Source organism: Dendrobates tinctorius, unplaced genomic scaffold (genome assembly GCF_039654945.1).
Source record: "Dendrobates tinctorius isolate UK_male_01 unplaced genomic scaffold, ASM3965494v1 ptg000214l, whole genome shotgun sequence".
Classification (NCBI taxonomy): Eukaryota; Metazoa; Chordata; class Amphibia; order Anura; family Dendrobatidae; genus Dendrobates; species Dendrobates tinctorius.
In genome coordinates, this window is record NW_027361881.1 from 7,876,278 (window position 1) to 7,898,812 (window position 22,535).

At 41.9% G+C, this 22,535-nt stretch overlaps 1 long non-coding RNA gene across 1 annotated transcript in view; it reads right to left on the minus strand.

The window, feature by feature from the left end:
• Nucleotides 1–22,535, minus strand: part of LOC141058792 (uncharacterized) — a 523,866-nt gene that overhangs the window by 266,744 nt on the left and 234,587 nt on the right. The window contains exon 3 of the long non-coding RNA XR_012222316.1: nucleotides 11,961–12,087. This is a non-coding gene — a long non-coding RNA (uncharacterized lncRNA). The remainder of the gene's footprint in view (nucleotides 1–11,960; nucleotides 12,088–22,535) is intronic.

Below are 22,535 nucleotides of genomic sequence, written 5' to 3' on the forward strand. Positions count from 1 at the left end.
ATTTTTATACATCTTCTATTGCGCTTAGGTAGCACTCCTGTATCTTTTTTCTCAAACAGTTTCCTGCAAAATGCAATCCATAGGATAGGGAAAAGGGGCCATACCTACCAGGTTAGGGATGAGGGGGCCATGCATACCAGGATAAGGATGAGGGGACCATGCATACCAGGATGTGGATGAAGGGGCTTTGCGTACCATGATTGGGATGAGGGCGCTGTGCGTGCCATGATGGGGATGAGGGGGCCATGAATGCCAGGATAGGGATGAGGGGTCATGCATACCAGGATGTGGATGAGGGGGCCTTGCGTACCATGATGTGGATGAGGGGGCCTTGCGTACCATGATGGGGATGAGGGGGCAGTGCATACCATGATGGGGATGAGGGGGCCATGCATGCCAGGATAGGGATGAGGGGTCATGCATACCAGGATCGGGATGAGGGTGCCATGTAGAGTTGAGCGACTTTGGTTGGATCAGGTTTCGTGAAACCCGAATGAAACAAAATTTGCTTAGGATGAAACTGGTCCAACTAGGGCAAAAAAAGTCGGAGTTTCATCCGAAACCCGACCCCAATGCAAGTCAATGGGAAATAAAAGTCGGCATTGAGAGGATGACATTCATCCACTCAATGACGACTTTTATTCCCCATTGACTTGCATTGGGGTCGGGTTTCAGACGAAACTCCGACTTTTTTTGCCCTAGTCGGACCAGTTTCATCCGAAACAAATTTTGTTTCATTCGAGTTTCACGAAACCTGACCCGACCAAAGTTGCTCAACTCTAGTGCCATGCATACCAGGATAAGGATGAGGGTGAAATGTATACCAGGGTAGGGATCCATTTTTGGGGTCCATTTTGCTTTTGTTACCCTTGTGAAAATAAAAAAATTGGGGCAAAAAGAACATTTTTGTAGGAAAATGTGAATTTTTTAAAATCTTTCATAGGGTCTACGTTCTAAACTTCCGTGAAGCACCTGCAGGTTCAAGGAGCTCACCACACATCTAGATATATTCCTTGAGGGGGTCTAGATTCCAAAATGGGGTCATTTGATTAAACACATTGCAGAACTAAAATATTAATTGTATTTTATCTGCAAAAAAAAAAAAAGGCAGAATTGCTACTGGACTGAGCACAACAGATTAACCGCTTCCCTTTCTAGTTAGCAACACGAGACCCGCAGCCAGTCTGCACATCGTGGTCCGCACTTGACTGTCATATAGAGGCATATGAATGCGGTATAAGGCAGCATTCACATTGTGTTTTTCTGACAAACGTGGGCACCTTCCGTCTTAATACCAGAAAAACGATATTCAGGTGTTCACCCAATGCAGTCAATAACTTCAATGGAGAACAACACTAACAAGAAAGACAGGCATCAGCGAGAAGGAGGTAAGATGGAGTTCAATGCTTTCCTTTTTGAACTTTGCATCATTGACGTTTACAACCATGTCATAGGTATTCAGATGAAAACTCCTTATGAAGTACTAAATGGACAGCAAAACGCAATGCTAATTAATAGATATGAGACAGATAGGAGATAGAGAGATATTTTTTCCATTTGCTTAAAAATATAAATATATTACAAGGCAATCAAAAGATGTCTTGAGGTTTTGGATTTGTGGGATACAATTTTGGGCAGGAAAGAGTCTTTAAGTAAAGAGAGATGATTTCAATAAAAATGCATTTTGATCATAAAAATAACTTTTCTATTCCTATCATCTTGTAAAACATACACCTTTGACTTCATCCTTTGAGGGGAAACGGGATATGTTTTATGACTCTCATATGAGCCCAATATGTGGTATATTGTAAATCAAAATAAGATCTGGAGTGAGCTCTTGTCTTCAGGCAGGAAGTGAGCGCAAAGCTGGCGGCAGTATACTATCTATGAGGTATGACTGGAATAGGCTATGACACCTTCTTCTCTGAAGTTTACAACACGAGAACAAAGCTTTGTTATAATTATATGAGCATTATGAGGCGGAGCGTGTGGACTGCTGGACTTACTGATGCATTTCGAAAGCTTCACTGACAGATTTCTATATTAATCTATTTACATACATCAATGTTTTTTGCTATACAGGTTACACTAATGTTGTTTATATAGGTAAAAAAGTATACATGAAAAAATATAGGTTATATGTAAAATCTTTAAAAACCTCATCATAATGCAATTTTGGACAATTTTAGCTTGGTTTGTATGTTGCAATTATTTCTTCACCTAAAAGTCTATGAGAATATTCATAGGGTTCTTTTTCCCTAATTGTGCGCTTAACTGTCTCAATCCTTCTGCTTCCTACACTTAAAGTACATATACATAAAGTCAAAAGTGTAGGTAATCAGGTTTATTGTAATGTCATTATGGGGTTATTCCCCAAATTACAAGTTATCCTGGATAACTTGCTGATAAATGAGAGTCCAACTTCTTGAAAGTCCCAGCGATCCTATGATCGGTGGTCCTGTCTTGAATGGAGAGGAAGTGCGTTTGCTCGACTCCTGCTACATTCATTGGCAATGGGATTGCTGGAAGTAGCCAAGTACAGATCTCAGCTTTTGCTGGTAGTCCTATAGAGAAAGCAAAAGTCGAGCATTCCTCCACTCCATTCAATGCAAATCTGAAGGTTCGAGAAGTTGGATCCTCAGAGGTCAGAAAGGTATCGCTTATCACAGTGATCCCCAACCTTTCTTACATTGAGGTTCAACTTCATCAATGACAGAGGGTTACGAACCACATCCAGAGACTCTATACAATAATAATAGATAGACACCTTAAATAACACCAAGGCAGCATACTTGCATCCAGGGGTTCCCACCTTACCTTTATTCAGTATTTTGCATCAAGATTTCCCACCACAATATTGGTCTCCAGCTCAAGCAGCCCCTCAATCTGGCAGTGTCATCCTATATACAGTTCAGAACATACATAATTTATCGTTTCAACTTCAGAGCCAGCATGTGTGCATCCTGCTCTGTTCTTCTGTATGGGGTAACGCATAGAAGTCACCATCTGGAGACTGGCTCTTCATAGCTCTTTGCCAGATCTGATGCACCAAATTGACTGATCCACAGATTGGAGATATCAGCTGTATCATGCGGATAGAGGATAACAAGTGGTTTGGGGATTAACACCTAAAGGAAGATGGTTCTGGTAGGTCTGAATCTGGACATTCCTTTAGAAATTAAAGGATTGTACAGTATTGATCAACATCCCAAAGGACAGCCACAGCTCCTCCGCTCTTCTGTTGGAGCCACCTGAAAAATTCTTTCTTGTGTTCGGAGGGAAAGTCAAGTCTGCAACTACTATGTGGCTACTGATTGGCTGCAGCAGTCACGAAACTTATTTCCACTGGAAGAGGAAGCCAGGAGCGCAGCAGGGGATGTGTCAATCCAATAGGTGAGTAGTTTTTTTTTTAAATTTTAACCCATTAAAAAGGGTTTACATGTAGTAGAAAACCATAGCTCTGATAATATTGAGCATCATCTTACAGAGAATATATGCCCTACAAAAGACACAAAAACAGAAGTACGATGTACAATATGGCAAATATTTGATAGAAGTCTTAAAACAAAATTCAGTATCAGTGGATTACAATTAGTGATGAGCGAACCAGTGGATGTTACAGTGAGTTCGGCCAAACCTTTTTAAAAAGTCCAGTTCGGGTACCAGAATGGTATGACGCCCCCATTACTATCCCAGCAGTGAAAATTAAATAAAGACACCCAGAAAAAAGTAGTTTAATTGAAATAAACACACAGAAAAAAAATAATAATTTGAAATAAACACTCCCCACCCTCTTTTACCCATTACTGTAAGATTAAAAATAATAAAACACCATATTCCTCAGCTGTCCACCTATAATCCATTTGTCACATGAATAGCCCAACTATGCTTCATCTGGATTACATGGCTGAACAGTGACATTATGCAATCGCTTAGCTGTGAATCCAGTAGACGATGAGCCTGAGAACTGCTGCCTTTGACCAGTGGTAATCTCAATGGCATCACTGAAGCTCCACTCTCCGGCTCAGCTCAGCTTCTCCTGGATTCATGGTTGAGTGGTCGCATCATGTCACCGCTCAGCCATGCAATTCAGGTGTAGCAGAGCTGGAGCACACTGTGGCACATATGGATTATCATGGAACAGGTGAGGTATTTGGTGTTTTATTATTTTTAATTTTACAGTAATAAATGAGTGAAAGAGGGAGGGGAATGTTTCGTTCAAATTAGGAAGTCGGTGTTTTTATTTCAAATAAAGGACTTTTCTCTGTGCTGTGTTTTCATTACATTTGACTATGGGGTTAATAATAGGGGCGTCTAATAGGTTCCTCTCCATTACTAACCTGTGGGCTTGGTGTCAGCTGACATCACAAAGCTAACATAAACCCCACAAATATTGCTTCACTTGCCACCTCGCCAAGGTAAGTGTGAAGAGCAAGGCAAAGCGCCAAAATTGGCGCATCTAATAGATGTGCATTTTCTGGGGTGGCTGCGGGCTACTATATTTAGGCTGGGGAGGGCCAATATCCATGGCCCCTTCTCAGTCTGAGAATACCAACCCCCAGCTGTCTGCTTTTGCGTGGCTGGTTGTCAGAAATGGGGGGACCTCACACAGTTTACTTTATTTATTTAAATAACTGTAAAAAAAAAATGTCGTGGGGACTTTTTGATAACCAGCCAAGAGAACGCTGACAGCTGAGGGCTGCTGTTGGCTTTGCTTGCGCTGGTAAGCAAAAATAGCGGGGATCACATGCCATTTTTTTTATTTTATTTATTGCACAGGTGACGGTTGATAAATAGTATTATCATAGTATAGTATTATCACAGTACACCTGCTCTCGCTGCTATCAGCAAGACCAGGAGTATTATGATGAGAGTAGTACTCTCATGAACTTATGTCTGTGACCGGCGGTAACCTTTTTACAGCTGGTCATAGTTGTTGGCTCACATGCTGTCATTGTATGACAGCGTGGGAACTGCAGCGCTCTGACCGGCAGTAATGTACTTAATGTCGATCAAACCTGGTGTTTCTCCACTGGTCTGCTTGTTTGGCGTCACCATGTTGGGATTTTTCTATGTGAAACGCTGTTTCTGACACGGAAAGTATTGGCACTATGGTGGATGGGTAATTCATGTCCCTCTCTTAGAACCTGGATTGACTTGGTAAATACGATTGTTCCATACGAACGCACATTATATCAGAACAGGGGATGCCTGGGCAAATTTGAAAAGATCTGGAAGAAGTGGAACTCTTCTCATCTTACTTTGTAGAATGGAGACACTGCATGTGAGACAATATAACGCAAGATAGTAGGCTGCGAGTTAGTAAATAGTTGACGTAGTTGTAGTTTAGTTTAGGAACTTATAATTAATCTACATTATCTGAGCGACATGATAAAGGCTGTGAGATATGATTGATGTACATGCTCATAATGTATAGCCTGTTGGTCTTTGTATATGCTTGGGGGATTATGCATATATTACCCGTAAACCATAAGAGTGTTCACTTTTTGGTTTAGTACTTAACAAAAAGACGGTAATGTGTATGCTCTGTACAATGTTCACAACCACAAGCAAATATGCATGTTGTACATTACATCCTTTTCTTGTTTTGAAGTTTAATAAACGAATTTAAAAAAAAACCTGGTGTTTCTTGTGCTATCACACACAAGACAGTGTGAGAAACGCCTGAAATCTGGGCTCTAGGACCCAAACAGTAACACAGACTTCAGGGAAAAGTCTGTGCACTGACACTAGGTGTTCAGTACGGACCCCTAACTTTACAGTTCAGGTTTGCCCATCCCTAATTGCAACCTATCAAACATGGCAGGTTTTCCATAAATATAGCACATCTATTAACACTCTATGAAAGTGTTTACCGTAGCAACTAACAGCACATCAGTGAAGCCATTTTGGATCCTGACACATGAATGTACTCCAAGTTGCACCACTTACTTGTAGGTACCTATAAGCCTGTCATACCACCTCATCTATTGCGTGATGTCTGAAGAGTGTAAAGGCCTCTTCATAAGACATCAACACCTTCTCTCTATTTCTGCTTGACTCGAGAGCTTAATTAGAGATCACAATCTACATTAATGAGTTGAAATGTTCATTACGGAGATGACAACCCCATTTTCACCATTGCTATGGATCACTTAAACAGAGCCCACATTTCACAGCCAGTGTCAGAAATGTTTACAGATATGTCCACCTTGACTGATAAGTGCGCGATGTAATCATCGCAAGCTTATAAATAGTCTAATAGGTCTTTTTGCTGATCAAGTGGTAGATATGAAAGCTTACTTCAAAGTGGGCTCTATTCTTACAAAAAGCTCAATTCCAACTTGACTTCTAAACATGCCAGATGCAAATATGAGAAGGTAAAATATTACAGAGCTAGGGATATAACAGTTCACTATAATGGGCATATGTATGAATATTTGAATAACATCTTTACTACTATAAATGTCTTTATGGCATGAAGCTGGTTATGGTGCTGTGACTACAAAATATTACTAATTAATATTGAAATTTATTTTTTTCAACGCAAGTAGGGACTGATGAGTGTAGAGTACAAAGGAAAAAGACCTGGCAAACAGTAGGTTATGTGTAAGGCCGGGTTCACATAGCGTTAACCAGCCCTATCAACGCATAGCGCTGACGGGCTGCGTTAACGCTATAGCATAACGCAATATGCGTTATACAATACCGCTAGCGCTGATAATTCATCAGCGCTAGCAGTGACATGCTATGACCGCTAGCGCTGATGAATCATCAGCGCTAGCTGTGACGGAGCCTCAGACACTGCAGGCCGCGTCCGAGGCTCCGTCAGAGTTTAACGGCACATCGCGAACGTGTGCCGCTTTACGGCATACGTCGCGATGCGCTAGTTAATGGGAGGATATGGCAGCATTAACGGACTGCGTTACACCGCGGTGTAACGCAGTCCTTTAAACGGACTGTCATAGGGCAGTATGAACCCAGCTTAAGGCAACCAGCTACTGTCTTGTGTGAGCCACTTTTCCTGAATCCACCATAAACATGCATGCCATGCCAAACGTGCATGTTTATCTCATCCTGGAAGTGGGAATTAGCACCTGCCATACACCTCTAGCAGCAGCTTATTTCCCCTAGGACCAAAGGGTAATACATGTGGATAACAATAAACTTTATTCAGTTGCATTTCATTTAAAGTTTATTGTGCTTTTGATAGCAATATTTTTTTGCATATTTTGTTTATTACACTCTGGAGAGACCTCAGTGCATAAAAAGGGACATTCAATTTGTGGAGAATAACTTTGCTGCAAAAAGAATTTTCCTTGAAAATCTACGCGACCTTAGATGGCTGTCAGACAAATTTTCTATACTTCTTGAGAGCTCATGTGTTTTCATTCATTTGTTAATTTAAACTTGTTAGATCTTCTAACAGATCATGTTAGGGGTGAGTCTGGGGGACCCCATACCCATTAAATGGTTGGCTAATCCCAACAATATGGCAATATGGATGGGCTTGTCTGATTTTCAACTAATATTTATGGATATCTTTAGCTACAATACTGATCTGCCTTAAATGCAATGCATTCTAACCCAACAGACCCAGACAGGTCAATGAGATCAAATAGGATCTATTTAAAATTAGAAGCCACGATGATGGTGTTACAAGAGCCTTATTCCACTTTGCCATTCCATTTTCCATGGACGTGTTTAATCTGTGTTTTTGATTGATAGAACACAATCCATTTATAGTCTATGGTGCTTTACACGTTTGTTTTTTTTGGGACTGATTATAGACAAAAAGAAAAAGACATTTCCATTAATGATCCAATTTGAATAGATTCATAAAACATTGATGGGACTTTAATGCCATCTATGTGTTGTCCAAGTGCTGTCTGTATGGTTACAGTTCTGCAAGGAAATTAGAAATTATTAGTATTATTTTTTTATTATTCTTGCAAACAAGAAAAACAGATTCCACACTGATGGTAAACATACCCCTGGATGAAAAAAATGGATGAAAGTCAAATCTAACACGCTGATTAAAATTTTTTTTATCAAAAGCAAAAGATAAGGGGCTTCTAAATGAGGTCTTAGACAGTCAAGGAATAAAGGTAAAATTATAGAAATATTCCTCAAAAATCTTTTTTACTTGAAATAGTTATTTTTGGAAAACTTCTTGAAAGACCGGATATAAGAATTGGAAGTGAACAGCTTGCTTCATTTACTGTATTGTAATGGTATTCTGTTTTTTGCTTTGTGGTTTATACCTTCTACTTTTTTTTTGTAAGCAACAACCTAATTTCCAGCAAAGCTTTCTAGCAAACATACAACATAGCCAAAACAAAACCTGGGAATTCCTCTAAGACGTGATTAAATTCTCAAGTGAAAATGATTATGCCTAGTTTCTGACCTAGATTTCCCTTTTACGAACACTGAGTGTTTGTCCTTCTAAAGGAACCAATATGTTTGTATAACTGATGGGAAACGAGCTTGACTCCAGAAAGATTTACGTTAATATGTAGCTAACCATTCAGAGGGTAGCACATCTGCAGATTGTACATTAAGGGTCTTGGCTGGAGTACAGCTAGTCACGTATGATATCAAACACACAAATGTGACGTGATGCCCTTATACGTTTGAGAATAATTCAATGTGCCATCTAGTTCGATGGCAAGGGAAAAGCCATAAACACGGTTGTCACAAAGGAGAAAAAGGATTCACAGATACAGGCAAACCGGGGAATAGAAACTTATAACCAGTCATCGGGTCTTAATGTAAGTGTTAATTAGGACATCACATAATTTAAAGGTAAAATATAATGTCGACAAGACCAATGGTTGACGTATATGTAATTAACTGCGCGTTTTAACAAAGAAGGAAAAAGCCTGTCCTACTAAATTTTAACCACAGGCACTTCAGTATCGTACAGTTAATCGTCCTTTTTAGAAATTATGGAGATGATCTGGGCGCCGACCGAATCAGACCAGTAAATTATGACTAAAGAGCAAGGTATATGCAATTTTTATACATTCATCTATCTTTCTTCCTCCCGTACAAAAGCAAAAATAATTAGCACATCGTCATATTTAAACAATTGCTTACTTTACATAAAAAAAGGATGTGAGCTCATTTATTTTGAAAAAACACTTAGCATGATCCTCATGCCTAATGACCTGTCCCATGATTTATTGTGTGATGTGACGCATCATACTAAATTCATAGTTCACAGCGTAAATAGTGAGTAAATTATTAAACGACAGTGATCTCCAGCCACTTGGAGATTTTATTGATTATGAGATATATGCTATGTATTTTTTATTTTTTTTACAATATTACGTTGAATCGTGAAATAGTCTAATGAATTCAAAGAATTAAGCGAATAATATATTTTGTTAATACGTAGAGAAAAACAGGCAATTTCTCAACATCTTGTTCTCCATTGTACTAGACATTGTGGATGGGCGCACGTTTTAATTTACGTAAGTTACAAAAACAGTCAACTAATTCCCCATATATTTTTTAGATATAAAGGGGAATAAAAATTTGTTAAATCTTTCAAAAATTAAATATTTTTTTATGATAAGACTAAATATACAATAAACCCATTACACAGAGACAACCCCAATTAATCCTCAGGGGGAAATCTAAATTGGAAACATACTGAACCTTTGGATTATGTAGGAAATATATAAGGGATGACATCAATTAGAAATATACATCCGATTCCTTATTAAAATGGTGAATAATGATGTCAGTACTGTCCAAATATTCATATACAAGGGGAACAAATGGGTTGTTATTTATGCTGCTAAATCACGCAGAAGGTTGGTCTACTTGCATAGGATTGAATCCCCCTTAATTATGGATAATATACACTGAAAAGCACTTTACATCCCTGTTTAGTCTAATTTCTAGTTAATATTAAATAGCTAAAGTACATTTCTAAAAGTACCAATTATAAACTGTCACAGATTCACTCTCGTGTGCTTGAGACGTTGTGTACGCCTGCAAACATCAGTTGAATAGTTCTTCACTCGACCACACACTTATCATGAATTCCAAATGGAAATGACAGGGATGCATCCAATCTTCAGTCTGACATATGCACAAAAGGCTATAAGCAACCACTGGTCATTGCTATACAATTAGCGTGAATATTTGTGGTTATAATATATAACATACTACCATATAATTTACATAAAACAAAACAATGGAGAATTCTGGTTCATCCACGGCATCTTAAAATAGTCCCCAAACTTATTTTGAATCTGGAGCCCCCACATGGTCAAAAATACTGAACAGCAGGCAGAATCTTACTAATCTGACCCCACAGAGATCTTTCAATGTGGGATAACAAAAACTTTCTCCATATCTACATTATGCATTGTAGAGATCAGAAAATGCACAAATTCAATTATGTACAGATGCAAGGGTATGTAAAGAGTGTCCAAATAGAAATAGAAAGAAATAGCCAGCTCACCAGAGATCAAGCGCAGAAACTCGGAGCTCCGTGCGGACCAACGTCATAAACCATGGAAGGAAAGTTCTGCTCCAGCTGCTATTAAAATCTTCTTTAATGAAAAGCCATTAAAACATACAATGGTGAAGACTCTCCATATAACCACACCACAACAGAGATGACAGGCTACGCGTTTCGACCAGACGGTCTTTGTCAAAGCCATGGCTTTGACAAAGACCGTATGGTCGAAACGTGTAGCCTGTCATCTCTGTTGTGGTGTGGTTATATGGAGAGTCTTCACCATTGTATGTTTTAATGGCTTTTCATTAAAGAAGATTTTAATAGCAGCTTGGGCAGAACTTTCCTTCTATGTAAAGAGTGACAGCTACATTTTGGTCATTTCTAATCTTTATAAAAAAAGGCTAGAGTATACAACGCTTGGACCAACGCTTGGATAAATCTTATCTAAAAGGGGTTAATCCATTAGGGCAACCTGCATATATAATGTCTGTGCGAGATCATGTCCCCATACGTCGCCGCTTTGGCCAATAGGCAGTGCCGCTCTTTTGTGTAGAATTTTTGGTGCCGATAAATCAGGGAACTATGTTTGATTTTGATAACTCCTTCTTGAGAGGGGGTGTCTGCTATTAAAACCCCTGAAGCTCCGACTTCCACTGCCAGTCAAGAAATTAAACTTGTCAGCTCTAGATCCTTATTACTTGCTCCTGATGTGTCTCCTGATTCTCTGACCTCAGCTTGAATTTTGACCACCCACTGACTTTCAGATATTGTCTCTGAGGTGACCACTTAGAATTAACCCTCTGTAATGACCCTTCTTGCCACCAGCTTGCTCCATCAGGCAGCAGATGACTGTGTGGTACCAGTGCAAGGGTCCCTGTGTAAGTCCACATATCTTTACAGGGATTAAAGGTTGAAGACCAGGCATCTGGTAAATGGCCTGTACAAAGCCTGACAGTGGAAGACCTACTGACAGATTCCAAGGCTTCCAAGTACAGTGCAATTGTGACACCATGTTTAAAGGTACTGTCACACTTAGCGATGTACCAGCGATCCCGACCAGCGATATGACGCGGTCAGGATCGCTGGTGCATCGCTAAGTGGTCGCTAGTGAGCTGCCACACAGGCAGATCTCAACAGCGACATCGCTGGGGACGGGGGTCGCTACTTACCTGTCACACACAGCGATCCTGCGTCCTCCCACCCGGCTTCACGCGTCGCTCGTCCTCACAGCAGGAAGCGCCGCAGGAAGCTGACGACGAGAAGCGGTCCTGAACATTCTCGCGCGATCAGCGATAATCAGTGGGGGAGCAGGTTGTAGGTAAGTTTCAAATACAGAGATATCGCTAGCAATATCACTATAACGTCAATAGTTATAGCGATATTGCTAGCGATATCTCTTAGTGTGACATGCCCTTAAGTCCAATATTAGTGGAGATTGAAAGCATAGAAATAACATATTTCTTAGTCACAACGGCTTACTTACACTATGGAGGACTCTGTGCGGCCATGCACTACAAGGTCTCACATTAAAGTTGGTGCCATGTCTTTCCACAACTGCAAACAGCCACTGTAAGATCACAAGTCAATATATCGGTTCCCAAAAAACCACACTGAAAAAAATAAAAAATAAAAGCGTCAGTCCACATTTGCCACGTATTCTCTATCCATTTTATTAAAATCCTGAAATGTCGGTGTGTAGTTACATCTACATGTGATGGCAATTCTCACAAAAGACCTTTGACTAATAAAATATTGTGCAACTTACGGTCACATGACTTTTATATCTGCAATTAAGATGTAGAAAAATAGTCAAACTATACACCTGTTACAGTCATGGCTTTAAAGATTTGGCACCCTTGAAATTAATCTACAAAATGAAGTATTTCTCCCAGAAAATTATTGCAATTACACATTTTGTTTAAGGCTATGTGCCCACGTATGCAGAAAATTTCTGCTTCAGAAACGGACTCCTTCCCAGAAAGTGCACGTTATATTTCCGTGCGGTTTTTGCTCAAAAAACGAGCGTTTTTTATGCGTTTTTTTCCGTGCGTCTTCTGGAAACTGCACCTCTGTAATATGGACATACAGATATATATCCATATATCTAAACATCCTAAGAACAAGAGACTCTTTCTAAGACAGCAGCCAAGACATAATGGCTCCATCACGAGGGGCACAGATTTGACATTCTACAAAATGTCAGCTGAGGGGACCACGGCCCTGGCTGAAAGAATACAGATCTGCTCCATTGACCATAGCTGAACCATGGAAATGTTTGGGGTAGTCAGGATTTGAACCTGAGCCCCATGGTTATGTTTGTGAAAACTAAGAATGTGACCAATCACCTGGCTCCATGGAGATGTTTGAAGAAGTCAGGTTGTTATTCTCGGGTCAACAGGCCTTGTACCTCAATGGACTGTCATCTTCCTAAGCCTGTCGTTACCTCCTTTCTGTGCGTGCCACAGGTGGGTTAGTTGGCCCTGGAAGCTCTTTACTAACATTTGCTCTTCTCCCGGTGAATCAGCGGAAGGGTAATACTCTGTAATTTGCACCATCTTGGGTATTTTGCTGGGACTGTTCTATGTGTTATTTGCCTGTTTTGTAGTTCAATAAAGCATTGCCATACTGTTTTTCCCTCACTCTGTGTTGTCCGAGTAGTATAATGCCCACAGTAAGGCATGTGCCCACGTTGTGTTTTGTATGCATTTCCTCCAGAGCGGAAACGCTTAAAAAACACTAATAAAACGCACGGAGGAATCCGTTTTGCGGGAAAACACATGCGAATTCCGCATGTGTTTTACCCGCGGCAGGGAGTTGCGGAAATGCTGCTGACATTTCCGCAGCATTTCTGCAACGTGGGCACATAGCCTTAAAGGAGAGCGGGCGTTCTGTGGATGATCCCTGGTGGATAGTTTAAGCTAGCCGACTAGGGCAACAACGGAACCCAGTGTCTTCACACTTATCAAGACACAGGCTTAGATTGTCGCCACAACATGCTTCACCAGCTGGCTCATAAGGAGGTATGAAAATAAATAGTATATTAGATCATGATATCAGCAGTTGTATGTCTTCAGTCGACAGGACCTTGTTTAAATATCACACTCTTTATGAGACCACTCCCCCAACCATATAGATGTGTTCGTCACTAAGAATGGACAACAGCAAAAGAAGAGAACTGTCTGAGGACTTGAGAACCAAAATTGTTAACATATATTGTGAGGCAGTGACCAATATTATATGCAAGGGTCGCTATGTGTCCCCCAGAATGCGAACAGAAGTGTATTGAAGCTGTGGGAGTGCATTGCAATAGCAGGTATAGCTGTGATTGCAATGCATAATAAAAGTAAGTGCTGGTCTTGGGCAAGCTATTGAGAAAACCTGCCATGGGCTTTTATTTTTGATGCGGACTACAGGATGGCAGTGGAGCAGTCCATTTCCTCCCAGTCAGGTCTTCTAAGTGGCCTATGGCCACAGGTTCCTTGTGAAAACCCTGCATTAGAGGGTTGGCTGTGTCAGTTTTTAATTTCCAAGCATGCAGAGCAGGAGGCTCTGCAGAGCTCACCCTGTGTGAGGTAACATGGAGCCAAAAGGCCTGGCACCCCTCAGCGTAGCACAGTGGTACAGTCACCCACGGCAACAGGCCATGGATGTGGACGGTCTTGTTTCCCGGATGCAATCCGGAGGACACCATGTGCTGTTTATTTCTGCGAGTTTGGACATTAATTACATTTTGCTTTGAAAAATGCTGGGTCACTGCCTGTCTCTCACACTCCACCAAACCTGCTGCATACAATATCAACAATCTTAAGGTGACAAGTCCAACTCTAGAGATCTTGATGATCCTTTGTCCACAATGCACAACATAATAAAAAAAAATTACAACCCATGGCACTGAGATAATTTCCCTGGACGGCATAGAAAAATTGATGAAAGTTTGTAGAACAGGATAGTCCGGATGGTGGATAAGCAGCCTCAATCAAGTTCCAAAGAAATTCAAGTTGTCCTGCAGGCTCAGAGTGCATCAGTGTCCGTGCAAACTACCCATCCACATGTAAATTAAGTGAAACGCTATGGCAGGAGACCCAGGAGGACCCCACTGCTGCCAGAGACATAAAAAAGACAGCAGGTTGCCAAAATGTACACAAGTCAAAATCCATCTGGGGAAGTTTCTTGAGGACAGATGAGATAAAGATAGAGCTTTTTGGTAAAGAACATCATTGTACTCTTTAGTCAAAATGGAATTAGGCCTGCAAAGAAAAGAACACAGTACCTACAGTTAAATATGGGGGAGGTTGTTTCGCTGCTTCTGGCACTGGGTGCCTTGACTGTGTGCAAGGCATCATGAAATATGAAGATTACAAAAGGATTTATGGTCACAATGTAATGCTAAGTGTCAGAAAGCTGGGTTTGCAACCAAGGTCATGGGACTTCCAGCCCCCAAACAAACTTCAAAAAGCACCCATAAATGGATGGAAACAAAGTGCTGGAGAATTCTGAAGTGGACAGCAATGAGTCCCAATCTAAATCCCACTGAACACCTGTGGAGAGATCTTAAAATTACTGTTGGGAGATGTTGCCCTTCAAATAAGAAAGGTCTGGCCAGTTGAGAGGTGTATGAAGCTTGTTGATGGTTATAGGAAGCGAATGATTGCAGTAATTTATTCCAAAGGGTGTGAAACCAAATATTAAGGCTGTCCATAATTTTGTCTTGCTCATTTTATGGGTTTTGTGTAAAATTATATCCATTTTGACTTTTTTTTTCCATTTTTATTGTGTTGTTCCAATATACACAAAGGAAATAAACGTGTGTATAACTAAATATGTGTAATTGCAAAAATTTTCTGAGAGAAAAACTTAATTTTCTGTAAGAATTTCAAGTGTGCCAACACTTTTGGCCATGACTGCACGAGTTGTAATTCACAAGTGACTTACAATGATAGGGGCCACTGAAGAACATGGCATCATGGTCAAAGGCCACGTGTCGCATGACACCACAATAACAATCACTATATGAGATGTCGCAGTGCAGCATCATGATTTTCATGTTGCACAAGTGTGGCCATGAAGCTTTAGCCTAATGCTAATTCAGTGTTCACCTGCTTTACAAATTAAAAAAAATCCAGTCTCCTTCTAAGAGGTAACCTTATAGTTTTAGAGATTTGAAGAAGTTTACTTTAAGACTTTTAATTTTCAGCCTAAAATCAAAAGTGAAACTTAAATTACAATTTCCCTTATGAGTGAAGTAGTAACATTTTTTACACGTTGTATCCAAAAAGAATCACCAGAGACAAGTATTTCCAAGGGCCACTGGTATATTTATATATATAGCAAAATACAGAAGGAATTAGGACACATATAAAGCAGTACAGTGAATGACTGGAGACATAAACCAGAGCATCGCAAGGACCTGGGTGTCAAGTAGAATTTACGTCCCAAATTTCATCCATAGACGTGGTTGCACAGGAAATGAAAAACCGAGCCTACACACTCTTTGATCATTGTTACAATAAATAATAACGAACAGAAGAGGAAGAATGATTGGGTTACCGTGGATTAAGTCCAAGGGGAGAGTGGACATCTGAGCATGGAAAAAATGAATGGGAAAGTTAGACCTTGTATGATGGACGAGCACCAAATCGCTGTTGTGATTCCAGCTTCCATTTAACAAAACATCATACGATTGCCCTTTAGCTATTACTGAGATCTATAAAATGACTTCATAGCTTTCATATTATGTTCAGTCCCATGACACCCATTTCTAACTGAGCCTTTCGTACAAGAAAACCATTTGTATCTACATACGTGTGATAGGTCCATCATGTCACCAGCAATGGAACATCGCTAACTCACAACAGAAGCCTTGACAATAATGACATCTAATGCGAAGATTTTATAATATTATAAGTAAATGTGATCATTATTGTACATAACATTAACTGTAACATAATCTAATATTAGAAGATTGATGGAAAAATATTTTAAAATGTCTTGATTTGTAGACATTGGTTAGAGTTTCAATGAGAAGCTTTATTGGCACTATCCTATTTAAGGTTTTGAAAACAAAAAATTTCAAAAACATCTAAATATTTAAATGAAACAATTACAAAAATATATAGAGAACCAATTCAGCCTGAAAGCAAAGCTTCTAAATGCAAACAGTGATTTAACTAAAATACAATTTGAAAACAACTTGTTGTGAAAAACTAGAGAGGAATGAGGAAGGTTTGCAAAAAAAGAGTAGAAAAAAAAATCAATAACTGCAAAAATGCAATAGTTTTAAAACTAAAATCAATAGACATTAAGGGTAATGTTATGCAAATTGTCCAGAGAGCCAGTTGGCAGCTCAGCTGACATTTGAGGAATGCCTAGACCCGGAGGTTGGTGACTTAAAAAACAACCTTAGCCATTTATTGAGTTAAGTAGTATATAGATCACTACAAAAATATACTTTAAGTGTCATTCTTTTTCATTAAAAATCTTTAGTTTCAAGTGGTTGTCAGAAGGACTTTTTGCACATAGATGGAGCATGGGAGCGAACAGAGGTGACATGAAAACCACTCATTATTCCATTGGAATCTAAATTAGGTTGAAAAAAATTGCTATCCAAAGTCCGATATCTTTTAGATTACACTAACTGTGGATTTATGTAGAATATAAAAGGATTATGTACTGTATACGTTCAAACTTCACATTAATGATTCTTTATAAAAGTCCAAAAATAATTAGGATTTATCAGTATAATATTTACATTGTGACAAATGAGAAAAATTCATTCTTTTCTCTAAATAACATATTTTACTTTATTATGTTGATTAAAGTGTAAGAAAATAGCCCGTTTATTTTTGTTTTCAGAAAAAAAAATGAAATGAAGAACTTTAGATGATATTCTACCAGAGTTGAGTGAATATTTCACATTTGAATTCACCAACATCATGATTTCACAGCCTTAAGGCCCCTTCACATTTAGTGATGCACCAGCGATCCCGACCACGATACGACCCGGTCAGGATCGCTGGTGCATCGCTAAATGGTCGCTAGTGAGCTGCCACACAGGCAGATCTCACAACGATGTAGCGACGCAGCAGCGGTCGTTACTTACCTTTCAGACGCGGCGATCCTGACGTCCTCCCGCCAGCGCCCACGCATCGCTCGTCAGCAGGAAGCGCCCGACGAGAAATGGAGCTGCGTGATCAGCGACAGACAGCGGGGGAGCCGGTCGGAGGTAAGTATCACACATAGCGATATCGCATCACAAAATCGGTGACGCGCTAGCGATATCGCTATGTGTAAAGGCCCCTTAAGTAATTTCAAAGTAACCTCAACATATATGGCTATGGGTAAACTTATGGTATCTGTCCTTTACTATTCTGCTGTCACAAACTATCTGTATGGTTTATTCAGTGGTTTATGGCTTTCTTTCCCTATCTCTATGGCTAAGCTGTGAAACCTTCTCGCTATACAGTTTCACTACAGAATGGCTGCTGCACTGTCTGCCTATGCTTGTATACAGGCTATGATAGTCCCTTCTAATTGGCAATGCTATGCTACGTGGTGTGATAGCTGGCAAGCATGATGGTGAAGTTCACGATTTTGTGCTTGGGATCATATGTGTGGACTCTGGCTAATGCAATCTTCAACTTTGCATAAAATGATGGCACCTCACCATGCAAACAGTCCCACTTGTCTAGACCAAGATTTAAGGATCCCATACACATTAGACGGCTGTCAGCTAAATGATGCTTTGGCTCATGAGTTTGGCCAACAGTTATGTCAGCTGAATATGCCTCCCATAAACAGGAAAGCTCGTTTGTTCATGAGACCAATTTGATTAACAGTCCTAAATCAGACATGCCCGATCGACATCTCCCTCAACTATCCGTTTGCCAGTGTCCTCATACACATTAGATAGTTAGCTGAACACGTCGATATCAGTGTGTTCAACCGACATTACTTTAATGTGCATGGGGGCCTTTAGTTGAGCTAATTTTTAAACATGAATGGTGAGTTCAGGAAGCAGGAGGGAGATGAAGAAGTGGCTTGGCTGGTAAGTGAGGACGGAAGCAGATTTCTCTGATAAGATGTATTGCAAAGTTTCTTAAATGGAACCTTTGGAGGTTTTCAGTGCATCATTGTTATATGCATGAAAAAAAAACACTTTATACGTCTAAAAAAAATATGTGTACTGTGAGAATCATGTGGGAATAGTGGATGAGGGCAGGTATATCTCGCCCAGATTCCTTTCCTATGTGGCCTAGTCTGGTCAGTATCGCACCTGCTTGCTAATGAATAATGGGAGGTGGATATAAAAGGATGCCAGGTGGTTGTGTGAGTGTCTCAGCCTGGGAACACAGAGAGCCTGTCTGTGTGAGAGACACATGTGAGTGGAAGCAGTGCCCACTGCAACTGTGGTTTGGCTGGACGGGAGAAGCCCGCCAGTTGGTAGTTAGGTTGTCCATTGTTTAGATAGTGCCGGACAGGCAAGGATTTGTTTTATGTTTTATTTCCTTTTGCATTGCTTTCACCGTTAATAAACCTGACCCAGGGTCAGTTACACCCGAATCCCAGCTCTGCGCCTGAGTTTCATGCTGAATGCACGGGACCTTTGACCCCAGCAACGGCGATCCCGGAGTGTTTTATCACATTGTGATGGAGAACGCGGGCAACTCGTTGCAAGCATGAGCATGGAGGACGTGGTGAAAGCGCTGGTACAGTCCACCGCCGTCCAGCAAGAAGCTAATCGGGTGATGATGGCCCAGCTGAAGGAGTTGGTGGATATGACAGTTACCGATCGTTCGCTTCTCCAGCAGGTGGCGCAGCGCTTGGCAAGCTTACCTGAGCTTAACCTGGAAGCCGAGTCGAGAGTGATTCACGTGAGTCGGTACTGGCAGAAAATGACGCCTGATGATGACGTCGAGGCATACCTGACCACGTTTGAACGGACGGCGGTGCGAGAAAAATGGCCGAAGGCACGATGGGCCGGCCTGATTGCCCCGTTTCTTTCCGGTGAGGCCCAAAAGGCGTATTATGACTTGGAACCTGAAGCTGCGCAGGACTTTCACAAATTGAAAGCCGAGATCTTGGCCCGGCTGGGAGTGACGACCGCTGTCCGGGCACAGAGAGTGCATCAATGGACTTATCAGCCGGATAAACCACCGCGGTCACAGATGTTCGACCTGATCCACGTGACGAAGAAGTGGCTACAACCCGAGGTGTTGACAGCGCCAGAGATAATCCAGAGAGTCGTCCTGGACAAGTACATGAGAGCTCTACCGCCAGCCCTGAGGAAGTGGGTAAGCCATGGAAATCCTACGACGGCAGATCAACTGGTGGATCTGGTTGAACGTTACTCCGTGGCGGAAGGACTCCGAGACGACGCTACCCCACCTCGTTCTTCATCATCTCCACGTGGAACCGGTAAGACTGTTCCAGGGAGTAGGGGAGATGGAAAAATCCCTAAGACAGTGGGGGAGGAAAACGGGACTGCCCGCACTGCGAGGCCGAGAGTAATGAACTATGGTCTAAGCAAGGGGCCCGTTAGGTGTTTCCGCTGCCAAGAGATGGGACATATTGCTGCGAACTGTCCGGTCACTACTGAACCCATGCAGTGCGACGTCACAGACTCTAAAAACCGCATGTCTATGGTTGCACGGGTAGTGAGTGTGAATGCCGGTCAAAAGGATGTGGAAAAACACTTGTGTGATTTAACTGTTGATGGCAAAAATGTGGTGGCATTGTTAGACTCGGGAAGTGTGGTGACTCTGGTGAAGGCCAGTCTGGTGCCAGCCCCGACTGGACCATCAGACAAATTCTCTGTAATGTGTGTGCATGGAGACACCTGTTCGTACCTCACCACGGTCATATGCATTACAACTTCCTATGGGTCTGTGCAACATAAAGTGGGACTCGTCCCGGCGTTATTGCATGATGTTATCCTGGGCCGGGATTTTCCCCACTTCTGGCAATTGTGGGAGAATCAGTTGATGCCTTCGGGTAGTAGTGTACATGATTCTTCTCCCAGGGCGCGTGGGTCCCGAACTCCGGGAAGAGGTCTCCCCGGAAGACTCGGGGGAAGAGTTTGCGGGAAATGACCTGCAGTTCCCGTTTTCAGTCATGGCGGGTGATACGGAGGAGACCGGGGAATAGGAGGAGGCTGACAGCCGTCCACCTCCCCGTTTGCCGGATTTAGAAGTTCAGAAAGATGACTTCCAAAGCGAGCAAATAAAGGACCCTACCCTTTCTCAGGCTAGGACAAATGTAAAAGTGATAAATGGGGTACCCGTAGAACCTGGCTCTAGGCTGGCATACCCTTACATGGTTCTGGAGAATGATTTACTCTATCAGATAGAGAAAAAGGGGGAAGATACGGTGCAACTATTAGTCGTGCCAAAACCCTACCGGCGGCAGGTGCTGGACCTGGCCCACGGACATGTGATGGGAGGTCACCTGGGAGTCCTGAAAACCACCGAAAGGATATTACACTGTTTTGTTTGGCCAGGCATGCATCACGATATCCGTGTATATTGTGAGTCTTGTCCTGACTGCCAAGCCTCTGCACCTAAGCCCCGGTTCTGTAGCCCTTTGGTACCCCTACCTATTATTGAAGTCCCGTTTGAGAGGATTGGGATGGATTTAGTTGGGCCCCTTCCACGGTCTGCACGTGGACACCAACATATCCTGGTCATCTTGGATTATGCCACTCGTTACCTGGAGGTCATCCCTTTGCGTAACACGGCCACCAAGACGATTGCCAAGGAACTGGTGCATGTGTTTAGTCAGGTCGGTATACCAAAACAGATACTCACCGACCAGGGGACCCCCTTTATGTCCAGGGTAATGAAGGAGCTCTGCCGATTGTTACAAATCGAACCGTTACGCACATCCGTGTATCACCCTCAAACAGACAGGTTGGTTGAACGGTTCAATAAAACTCTGAAGCAGATGCTGAGAAAGGTGATAGACAAGGATGGGAAGAACTGGGACTATTTACTTCCGTATTTGCTTTTTGCCATCAGGGAAGTACCCCAGTCTTCCACGGGATTCTCGCCTTTCGAGTTATTTTACGCCCGACGTCCTCGCGGACTGTTAAGACGTTGCAAAAGAAACCTGGGAGGGTCAGGTCACTCCGTTTAAAACAGTGATAGATCACGTCACACAAATGCAGGACCGTATTGCGGCTGTTAGGCCTATCGTCAAAGAACACATGATACAGGCTCAAGGAGCCCAAAAAAGAATCTATGATAGGGGCGCCAAGATCCATACGTTTGCACCCGGAGATAGGGTGTTGATCCTGGTCCCCACGGTGGACAGTAAGTTCCTGGCAAAGTGGCAGGGCCCCTTTGAGATCAAGGAAAGAGTTGGTGAAGTAAACTACAAAGTATACCAGGCAGGTAAACGGAAACCTGAACAGATTTATCATGTAAATCTGATAAAGCCCTGGAAGGATCGGTCTGCCTTGTCAGCGGAGCTGGCCCGTCCTGTCTGCTCGCATACCGTACCGGAGGTACGGGTTGCAGAGACTCTCTCGGAGCGGCAAAAGACTGAGGTCAGGCAGTTTCTACTTCACAACCAAAAGTTTTTCTCAGAAAAACCCGGGCAGACTACGCTAATGAAACATGACATCGTAACGGAACCTGGTGTCACAGTTCACGTAAAGCCCTACCGAATCCCGGAAGCCCCGTGAAGCCGTTTCACGAGAAGTGAAGGCAATGTTAGAGTTTGGTGTCATTGAGGAATCGAACAGTGCTTGGTCCAGCCCGATTGTGCTAATTCCTAAACCGGACGGCACCATCCGGTTCTGCAATGACTTCAGGAAACTGAATGCGGTCTCAAAATTTGATGCCTACCCCATGCCCCGGGTCGACGAGTTAATAGATCGGTTAGGAAAAGCCCGGTATATTACGACCCTAGACCTAACAAAGGGGTATTGGCAGATCCCTCTGGTGGAGGCTGCCAGAGAAAAGACAGCATTTGCTACCCCAGAAGGTCTATTTCAGTATGTGTATATGCCGTTTGGACTGTACGGAGCACTGGCGACCTTCCAGAGACTGATGAATCGAGT